Source organism: Mytilus edulis, chromosome 6, assembly GCF_963676685.1.
Source record: "Mytilus edulis chromosome 6, xbMytEdul2.2, whole genome shotgun sequence".
In the NCBI taxonomy this organism is placed as follows: Eukaryota; Metazoa; Mollusca; class Bivalvia; order Mytilida; family Mytilidae; genus Mytilus; species Mytilus edulis.
The window spans coordinates 78,490,806-78,502,019 of NC_092349.1; the positions used below are offsets into that span (position 1 = coordinate 78,490,806).

Sequence of the window (11,214 nt, forward strand, 5' to 3'; positions counted from 1 at the left end):
TTCTTTATTTCTTTTCTTGTTTTGTTGAGGAACTAATAAATTATTCGTCTATATATATATGTTGTTTATTTTTTAATAAATGTTTATTTATATAAATATATATTGATAATTAAATGCAAGGACGTACGTTAATTGTATACACACCAGAATGTATGCCATAAATTTAACCTTGAAATGTTGTGAACACCGGTAAAAATGTTTTTTGTATTTGAAGATTAGTAACGGAAAATCCTAAACGTAACCTAAAAAAGTTAAGGAGATGTGGTATGATTGCCAATGAGACAATCCACAGAAATGCAGCGGAGGCAAATTAACACAGTCATGCATATTTTTGTTTTATGCATGACAGTTTCTTTAATTCGTTTTCTGTTGACATATGTCCTAGTTTACCGTTGAAGCTGTTGCTTTTTTGGTATGTTTATTTTTTTTCGTGCGAGTTACTCTATTAAAGTTGGAAAAAAATATTCCCGACATTCGGAAATTCGAAAAAAAGACTTCCCGGATCCCGAAACCTGATCATATAATGCATTCAGTCTCTGTCGGGACGGTGTTAAAGTATCACCGTATAAAAATTTTCATTCAAACAATATATCCTTATAATATTTATTTTCTTATCCATACAATATGTATATAGTACTTTGTATATACTTTGTATATATATATATATGGCGTTGATTTAAAATAAAATCTGTTTTAGTTAAAACGGTCGAGTTCAATGGCACGTGCTAGTAATCAACCGGGTCAACAGGTAACAAAATCAATGATCCATAACGTAAGAAAGTACATGCCTATTATATTTTACAATTACTCTCATCATCATTCTTGATAAAAAGGTCTAAACTTTAATAAAGAATGAATGAACACGTATTAGTGATGTCTGACCTTCAGTTTTTAATATAAATTAATGCTTATGTTTTTTTTATATTGAGCAAAGTAACGAATGTGAATCTATTATACGTTAAAGGTTCTTACAATACCATATATGTCTAAACACTATACCAAAAGACCATGCAAAATATTTGAGCACCGCATGTAAAACCATTAAAAAAACATGTACTGTTAGGAAGTTTGTTTAGTATTCAAAAGAAACGTTTCGCTTCTCTACTTATATAGTTTAGAGAGTATTCCTTTAAATTGTGTCAGATATATAAAGTAGTGTGTATTTGTATTCTATTTATTCATCTAAATGTATCATTATAATATACATTTTGTATTTCACAACTATATATACTATAAGTTGTAGTGTGACTGATTGTTGTTTAAAGTCCAGTGGCAAATACTTCATGCATGTTCAGGACCAGCTGTAAGTTTATGACATGTATGGAACTCACCGGTGTAGTTTTCACGTGTTATAATAGATAAAAGAATAATTAATTTTTAAGATATCGAAACATAAAGGAGGCAAGGCGCATGGATTACCCGCACTTATCAGTTCTTTTCTCTTTTTTGTCTTAAAAAAAAAAATCGATTTTTTTTTTTTATATGTTTATATAATTTACGATAACTGTGGTGTCAGACGAAAGATACATATGTGCCCTCTAAATATCTTTTTTTACTATGGATTGTTTGCTTTCGTACTGACGTTTAACACACAACTTTAATTACTGACTGTGATGTATGTAGAAATTCAAACGTACTGGAGAATGAAGGATGCAAATCCAAGCTTTGAATTAAAATGGTCATTAAATTTGCCACACAAATAAAAGAACAAGTGTAAGTGTTGGAATGACATATACAATATATCAACATGTGCATTGTCGGAGAATTTAATTTTGATTTTACTTTGGTAACTGGACAAAATTGAAGAGAGGCAGCCCAATCTTTTCTCCTTTTAGTTACGAGTACAAATAGATTTTATTTGCTTTATAGACATCGAATAGAATTCAGGGCATAACATTACGGAATATGATCTTCAAAATATACAATTTAATACCAATAACGTAACAAATACATTGTTTTTTTTATATAATTTTTTGATCATCAGTGCAAGCAGTAGCGTTTGTTTGATTTTAAAACACGAATCGATCTATACTATTTAAAATTACAATACGCAAGCTGAAACCGTACCAAGTGATTATTATTTTTGCACACGACATCTAGGCTGTCGTCCTACCTCTAACAGTAGACGGGTCTCTTGGTGGGGATATTGTGCATTCAACCGTGGATATGATAAAATATCTGTAATAAACAAAATTGTAATGTTTTGATTGTGTAATGTCTTAATTGTTAAGGTTACGCGGGTTCGGTATTAAGCGGGACAATTGGTATGAACACATTTCGATATACGTGTAAATTATATTAAAAGAAGCTTTCAAACGCAGTTATTTTCGAGGATATTTAAAGATACAAATAAAAAAATCCTTTTTATGTTTTTGAATTAGGCTTTTAATTTCCATTCCTAATTATATATCATTGTAGAAAAAAATTATTTTATACATTTAAAGTACATGTAATTCTTTATGCTAGCTAGTCCATGAATAAAATTGCATAAATCACAAAAACACATTCGGGAATAGCAAGAAAGTTTACCAAAAAAGTAGTGGGAACTTTACTGTTTTTTTTTTATCATATATATTTCTGATAGTTTTCCCGACCTATTCACCTATTTTCAAACTTGAAAAGGGACCCCTTTCAGCGGCACGAGCCTGGAACATGTACACATGACAGTTGTAAGTAACAGCTATATAAATATACAAGAGAAGATATGGTATGATTGCGAATGAGACAACTGTCCACAAGAGACCAAAATTACACAGACATTAACAACTATATGTCACCGTACGGCCGTCAACAATGAGCAAAGCACATACCGCATAGTCAGCTATAAAATGCATTTCAAAGATACTATAATTAGAATAAAAGGTTAACGTACTTACAAAATATGTCATCTTAAAGAATGTGATTTCACAAATAAATTATTTTCAAATTCGCAGTCCAAGTCAACCTAAAATCGGTTACACACATTTTTAATGTTATAAATCCATTCCAACAATATCATTTTAAACACACACTAGCTTGCCTTTTCATTAATTTGAATAATACAAATTCAGCTAAATTTTGTTTATTCCCATCAACAGAGAAATCTCACACTCATCTTAGACGTTAATAATACTCATGCACTTCAATTTTGATAAACAATTTATTGATACGGACGAAAACGCTTTAAATAACATACGGTTACATTAGGGTTAAAAAAAAATGTGAACTTGTTTTTAATTGAATTCAAAGATAGATTAAACGGTAGCTTTAGGCAGCAATCATTTGATTTTTTGGGGGTGGAAAAGGGGGGGGGGCTATGGTTTTTTTTGGAAAAAAAAGTTTGTTTCGAGTTTTGGAAAAAAAATAATTTGTTTTTGACCCTGAGAAAAATAATGTTTGTTTTACCCTCAGCTGACACTATATGTAATGCTAATATTGAAAGAAAAAAAATTTGTCGCCAAAAAAATGTTTGGAAAAAAATCCATAGCCCCCCCCAGAAAATCAAATGGTTGCTGCCTTAATAGTGAAATGAACTATTTTTTTGAAGACTCGCCTAAATGTATGTTGCATAGATGTATTTGACCCCAACAATTTTATTTAGATCATGCTGTAAATTATATTTATAAAACCATTTATTTGTAAATACCGCATAAATCAGTCTGTTCACTGTTTGAATATAGAAACTTGTCGATTTTAAATTTATAATATTGAGAGATATCCGAGATTTTGTAATATGGTGTGATAAACAAGTAATTGAAGATGAATATCATTTTATTTTAGTATGTGAAAAGTATAATGAACTTCGAAAGAAATTTATCAAACCATATTGTTGGAGAAAACCGTCGAATCTTAAACTTTTTAGACGATCAATGCATTTGAAAGGGGGCATATATATACAGTTGGAACTCGCCCCTTTTTTTATGCTCGGTTGGGACCCCCTTTTAAAGTGGTTGGGTTCTCACCAGTATCTGTTCATAATGTAAAGGAACTAACCAATTAAAGGGAAGTTTTTATTTCTGACTGAGAAGGTACGAAATTAAATTCATTCATTAATGCTAAAAATCCATTTGATCCTATTCTGCTGTACTGTTATAATGGTATACCTACTTATATGATTATTTGACTAATTGTTTAAATGTAAATATGTTTCACTGATGTAATTGAATATTTGTAATAATTATTTTCTGTAAGTTGTATTGCTTACGAATAAAAGATTATATTATTAATAAAATAAATATTATAACTTTCCTTTTTTGATTGGATGACCATGCAGTGGTGTTGCAACGCCAAGGAACTGGTAATAGAAAGCTATTTTGATTTGATACATATGACAATGAATCTTAACAAAAGGTTCTATAAATTCAATTGTGAAAAAAATCACAATACCGTGCATTAACTCAACAACCGTCCATCGACAAATATTACTCGATATTCATTGAAATGATAACAAGTAAACAGTTATTGTAAAAGCAGAGCAGTCTTAAATTCTAATAGTTTTGTCAAAAATGATTCAAAGTTTTACCGATGCAACGAAATTTTATATATTTTGAGTTGAAATGGCCTAGCGGTAGTCTGATCACTTCGAATGCAACACGCTTAATCTTTGCTGGGCATTCGTAAAGTTTTTAAACTAAAATAAGATCTTTATTATTAGTTATCAAAACATATGTTATATGTAAGCTATCTATTATAAATCTACGAGGAGTTTCAAGAAAAAAGGGGGGGGGGGGGCATTGAAGTCTAACTTTATATATATAAAAAAAAATAAAAAAAAGATCGAGATGTGGTATTGATTGGCAATGAGACAACTCTCCAAAAGCATGAAAAGAGATTAACTTCATAAAGTTATAACTAACTAACCCCTTTCAAGACAGACGTTGTCATTTCTGCGGCTCAAGAGATATATGTGACGAATATCATTATATCATGACATGTTAAGTGTTGGATGTAGCTACAGATAGACAGACATTTTATACTGGAATATTGCTGCAAATTTTATATCAAAGGAATCGCTTTCACATTCTATACTATTATGTACTATATTTATACACACTTAATCATGTTTTTTAAAGTTCAAACTCTGAATTGAGACAGCACTATCGGTCATCTTACATAAAAATAATCTAAATTTCTACAAATGTTACAGGTAAATCGGTCCTGCAAGCTACATGCAAGTTAAATCAAGGTTTTTTTTTCAACCAAATGAATGTGCATGGTATTAATAATTGTAAATATATATTTTCTCTGTTACTATGAAATGTAGTTTTAAGGTAATAAAGTTCATTCGTTCATTAAAGTATTCTTTTTTAGATACTGATCTGTCTTATAAATATTTTAAATTCTAATTCTAAACACAAGGACACCAGTATGGGTTAAGCCAGAGAGCTTCCGAAAAAGGGAAATCCCACCTATGTTTACCTAACAAAATCACTCATTTCTGCTCAAAATATCAAAAAGAAATTTTACAGAAATTCTCTTAGATGACCTTACATTCATATTATAGCAAAAAAAATGGGGGGAAATTCAAAGGAAAGGCAAAAAAAATTTAAGAAAAAATATACTGAAATTAAAGGGAACTATATTTGTGAACGAAAATTGACAACGAAAATTGAAGGGGGATAATTGTGTTCCCGGACCAGTACTAACAACACAATTCATAAACAAAAATAAGATAATCCGATCAATTTTGAGTATTTGGACCGTACGCGTACGGTCCGGACCGTATACGTATACTCGTACGGTGTTAGTTTTTAAATAGTTATTTGGTTAATATGGTGTCTCGTAAGTCATTTTTGGACAGGATATTTTTGTTTTATAGTGTATGTATATTCTGCACGAATAATTTGTATCGCTATCATTATAAAAAAACTAGACTTTGTGAACCCTAGTGTGAACCGTATGAGATCGCACACAAGACAGCTGATTGGATAAATGGGATGAATTGTTACGCCTACATAAAACTGATATCCAATCGAATGCCAGCAGACACCTGTCAGTAAAAACAAATTGTAAGCGTGGATGGTTAGAGATTTATTTGTGTATTCGATATTTGAAAAATAAGTTAGATAGTCACTATTCGTTTTCCCTTTTTTCAGCCGGATTTCAATAACTGTTTTTACACTTTCTTAATTAACAGAAAGGTATTTAAATAGAAGCGCACCACATGTAACAGAGATTTACAAGCATTTAATATAGCGACTTGTGTTTTCCGGAACGTCCTATTTTCAATTATTCACAGACTTTTGCAATATTATTAAACCTTTATTTTTTACCTTCAAAAACTGCTCAAACTTTTATTCTCAGACTAGACAGCATGAAAGACATAAACACTTTTATAAGTCAGTGTACACACGGTGTTTTCCAAACTTGGTAATTTCTTCGCCCAGGGATATGAATTTGACATTAAAAGTCCCTCAAAGCTTTACAATACCCGGTCGTGTCATTTCCGTATATTGTAGATGGAACGAGTGATATACATACACCAGACATACATGTTCCGTTACAGGTAAATTTTACCTTTTTGGAGGACTCCTAAGTGGGGATGCGTTGCATGTGTGCTAATCTAAAAAAAAAATCAAATCTTTTATTTTTCTAAACTGCGTTACATGCAAAAGAGAAATAATTGGTGTTGTTTGTTTAGTCCAATTTATTTATAAATATTAATTTATTCTTTTGAATAAAAAAAACTACGCATGTAAACTTCAATGAATACAATAGTATTTAATACTAGTAGCCTAAATGTAAAACAATTGCAGCACTAGTGAAGATTTGAGGTTGAAGCGGCTCGATCAAAACGTGAATAGATGAGAAATTGTCATCATTCTTCTAATTAATTACAAAGTATTTTGTGAGAACAAATACTTATATTTTAGTGATGGTGATTCATTGTTGTTTGCCTCAGTCACCTCCAGTGGCAAATATTTCATTCGTGTTCATAACGAGAACACAAGTTTTAAATATAATAGGAAGCACTTCAAATAGTCGTTTGACAATAAGATTAAAAGTAAACTTGAAATACCACTGAATAATGAGAGAAGATTTAATAAGGATAGAAATTTAGCCTTGCAACAGCTCGCTACAATGGGACCACTAACATCATTGAGGAAGAGTTTTCAATTTGCAGAGAGCGATGGTCCTCTCAATCTACTCTGATGTCGGCCATCTCTATTCATACGTGTAGATACCAACATCACATAACGGTATCTAATTTAGATAAGATCATGACTTTAAAATCGCATTTATTTAGTAACGGTGATAATTCTGTTAAACTGTATTGTTTATTATGCTCGAGTTTTTGGTATGACTATGCGACCTCTCTCCTGGTTGGTCTCGTGAGAATAAGTTCACCTCGACAGCGAGAGGACTTTAGTCCGAATCCCAAACGGGTCTAACAAAGAGTTTTTTCTTTCTTTCGAACTGTTAGCTTGTGAACTTACACGTTAAAAATCCATCTCAGTGTGTCGGTCTAGTACAAAGCAGGCTTAATTTTCATATTATATTTCCATATTATAGTTTTGTCCTAAATCTACTGATTTATATCACACCTGCTATAATTTTCAACGATCGAAATAAAAAAAAATGGTACGTGAAATATTTCTACGGAACACTTGCATTTTTGCCTAAAAAAAATCACTGCTCCCGTATTATTTAGTCTTGTTGCGGTTTAGGCTTTTTATTCTGTATAGGTTTCTTTCTATAACAAAAATCTGTGTGTTGACTCTTAATGTTTTGATTGATATGTGTCGTTGGGTTGATGTCGTATTAATGTATACCTTTAAAATTGTTTTCAAAACCAAATGATGGATTGGGTATAGAAATATTCACATCTCCCGTTCGACAGTATATCTTTGCTAAAATTGGGTGCGGACGTTTGGTTGTTCGGTTGTATAAATAAGCAGCCGCATTTGGTCGAAAAAAAAAATAGTCTATGCATGGTGTAGTGAGAGTTTCGCGCTATCTATACGTTAAAAAAAAATTGAATAAATCGTTGAAGGGATATACGAACTTTGATTGAAATTTCTAAAAAACGAAAAAGGTCACCTGAATCTCCAAGTAAGCCAGTCGCATGGTTGAATTTAACACTTTAGAAGAAACGAAACGGCCAAAATAAGTTTAGTCTTATTATAAATTGTTGCCAACTTTTTCGTCCGTTTTTGCTTTTATGACAACTTTACCAGATATATATATATATAAAGATTTGACAGTAATTGATTCACCAAAACGAGCTCAACTACATGTCGTTGTTTTACGCTTCAACATAAATGCATATGTATATATACAATGGAGACTGTTTTCTGTTCTACTGCCCTTGTCCGAGATTGGCTGTATACAATCTAACCCCTGACATGGACTACTTTATTAAATGTTTACAAACAAATAAATGCAATGAGAAAGATTCGGAAAGAAATTCTAAAATTTACGCTAAAAAATAAAATACACAAAAATGGAAACAGTTTTAGACAATTATCATTTGAGAACTATGTATAATTAGCATGCATCACTAAATGAAACTGATAAATTGATTGCGCCCTTAATGTCCAGTGGCAAATATATCACGCATATTCATGACGAGATGCGAAATGGATCGACCTGAAGCAAATGATTGATACATCACCAAGACAGAGAGTTCGCTGAGGTAAAACGTATGCCGTACTAAAATGCTGTATGGATTTTGCTCATTGTTAAAGGCCGTACAGTGACCTTTGAACGACTTTGACCTCCCCCCCCCCTGCAGAGCTATAGAAAAACAGTACATTAAGGGGGACTCTTTTTCGATGATACACAGACTCTTCTTAATTGTTACACGGACACGTTTTATGAATAGAATCACTCGTGCATGATCAGTGAGTTCATGGGCACTTTAATTTTCAATTAGATTTGAACTTTTTGGTTCACCGACTTATTTCCTGTCTTTTTATTGGATAAAATATTTACGTTAGCATCAATATCTATTTTCCGAAACATTTCCAGTAAAATACTATTCATATCAGTACACCAAGGGATTAGACATTTAACTTCAAGGGAGGGGGGAGGGTATGGTATAATAAATCAAATTGTCATCACTGTTGGGTTTCTCGTCTGAATATTTTACATTAACTGTGTCAGATGCCTCATTACAGGCTGAACCTTTTATAGGGTGCTCATTATAAAGTTTTAGTTTTTGGTCATTGTTGAAGGGTGTGCAGTGACCTATTATATAGTGACTAACAAGTAAATCACTTGGTCTACATGATTTAAATGATTGATAGTCGTCTCACCATATCTCCTTAGGCCAAAATAAAAATTGTTTGTTTCCCCTCCCCACACCCAGGTAAAAAATAAGCCCCCTGGGATGGGAAACAGACATTCTTTTAAATGTGGCCTTATTCATGATCTTTTTATTGAAATTCTGTAATAAGAAGATTTTACTACCGGTAGTCTATAAGTATCAAATAAACTTTACATCATCAATAATCCATTAAAATGAAGTCCAGTCAAAATAACCATGCCAGACAGATATATGACAGATAATTTCATGAATTTCATGAATTTTTGAATTTCACAGTTCTTCCATACCCCAAATTTATGGTTAAACGTTTATAGTAACCATAGAAACAGAGAAAAAGACTAAACATAAAAACCATGAAAATGGTGTCATTGTCAGATGAAATAAGCCATTCAAAAATGTCAAACATGTACAACTTACATTTATTCCATAATTATGCCAAAAGTAGTGATCCTATACATGTACAATGTAGCTTATAGCTTATGAGAAACATTGATGACCTTCGGCTATTGTCTGCTCTGAAGTTGGGTTGTTGTCTTTTTTGGCACATTCCCCATTTCCAGTGTCAATTTTATTAGGAAGTATAAACTGAGAAACAAACCTAACCATGTTAACATTGTATCAAACTGAAATAAGGGTTGAGATCTCACAAACATGTTTAACCCCGCCGCATTTTTGCGCCTGTCCCAAGTCAGGAGCCTCTGGCCTTTGTTGGTCTTGTATTATTTTAATTTTAGTTTCTTGTGTACAATTTGGAAATTAGTATGGCGTTCATTATCACTGGACTACGGGTAGTATATATTTGTTTAGGGGCCAGCTGAAGGACGCCTCCGGGTGCGGGAATTTCTCGCTACATTGAAGACCTGTTGGTGACCCTCTGCTGTTGTTTTTTATTTGGTCGGGTTGTTGTCTCTTTGACACATTCCCCATTTCCATTCTCAATTTTATTAATCACTTAAATTATCCATGAAGGTCAAGGTCAGGTCAACCCAACCTGATAGACAAGTAGATCTTTCAAGATACTCATATACAATAAAATGTATCCAATTACATATATAAAATATACAGTATAAGAGAGCATTTCATTGATTAAGTAACAGTATATTTTACATGCAGTCATTGAACCATGAAAATGGGGTCAGGTGCAATGTACATATAATGGCAAACTGAAACATCATAACATATTAAGAGGGGGACAAGGGGGGTCCCCATAACAGCAAAACAGTGAATTGATTTGGTGAAAAACAGATAACAAGGAATTGAAAAGGGATAATAACAGATAACAGTAATGAAATATGAAAATGAATCTGTCCAGGACCAATCCAGTAGATGACTCGTAGATCTTAGTATATAACTTGTGGTATGGACCTAGAAAATTTGTATAAACAAGACGTTTCAGCCGTTGAGGCAGTTCTGCCTTGGTCTATTTTTTTCCGTAACTTGTACAATAAGTTATAGTATGGATGTTGAATTTTTCTGAACGAAATTACTAGTTTCTGTTTTTGATATAGGGATATTTTTAATCTAGGGCATTTGAGGGATCAATTTTTAATGATTTAGGTTTTTTTATTTAATTTTTGAAAGTAGTGCAGCCAGTGACACTTTATTATCAACATGATCAATTTGATTTTTAGATAAAAAAAATTCTGAAAAGCAATATATATATACTTTACAAGTAATAAAAAATACATTGATGCACAATATATTTTTTTAATTTAATGACCTCATGATAAAACTTACTTATAAAATACAAAAATACCCAGATCATTGGAGACAGGACTTGTAACTGAAACACGCATGCCAGTTGTGGTTATTCTGATAATAGAAATTGACTCAAGTGAGAATTCTGATAGTATAATAGAAATTGGACCTAGTGAAAATTTGGATGACACCAAGTGAAACATTAATCATGTATCTTATGTGAAATTATAGAATATGGAAAATTTGGGTACAGCATTGGAGAAGCTGTA

The 11,214-nt window shown here is 32.0% G+C and overlaps 1 protein-coding gene across 2 annotated transcripts in view; it reads right to left on the reverse strand.

Moving 5' to 3' along the window:
- The window catches only part of LOC139528519 (TWiK family of potassium channels protein 7-like), a 70,213-nt gene that overhangs the window by 8,595 nt on the left and 50,404 nt on the right, over nucleotides 1–11,214 (reverse strand). The window lies entirely within an intron of this gene.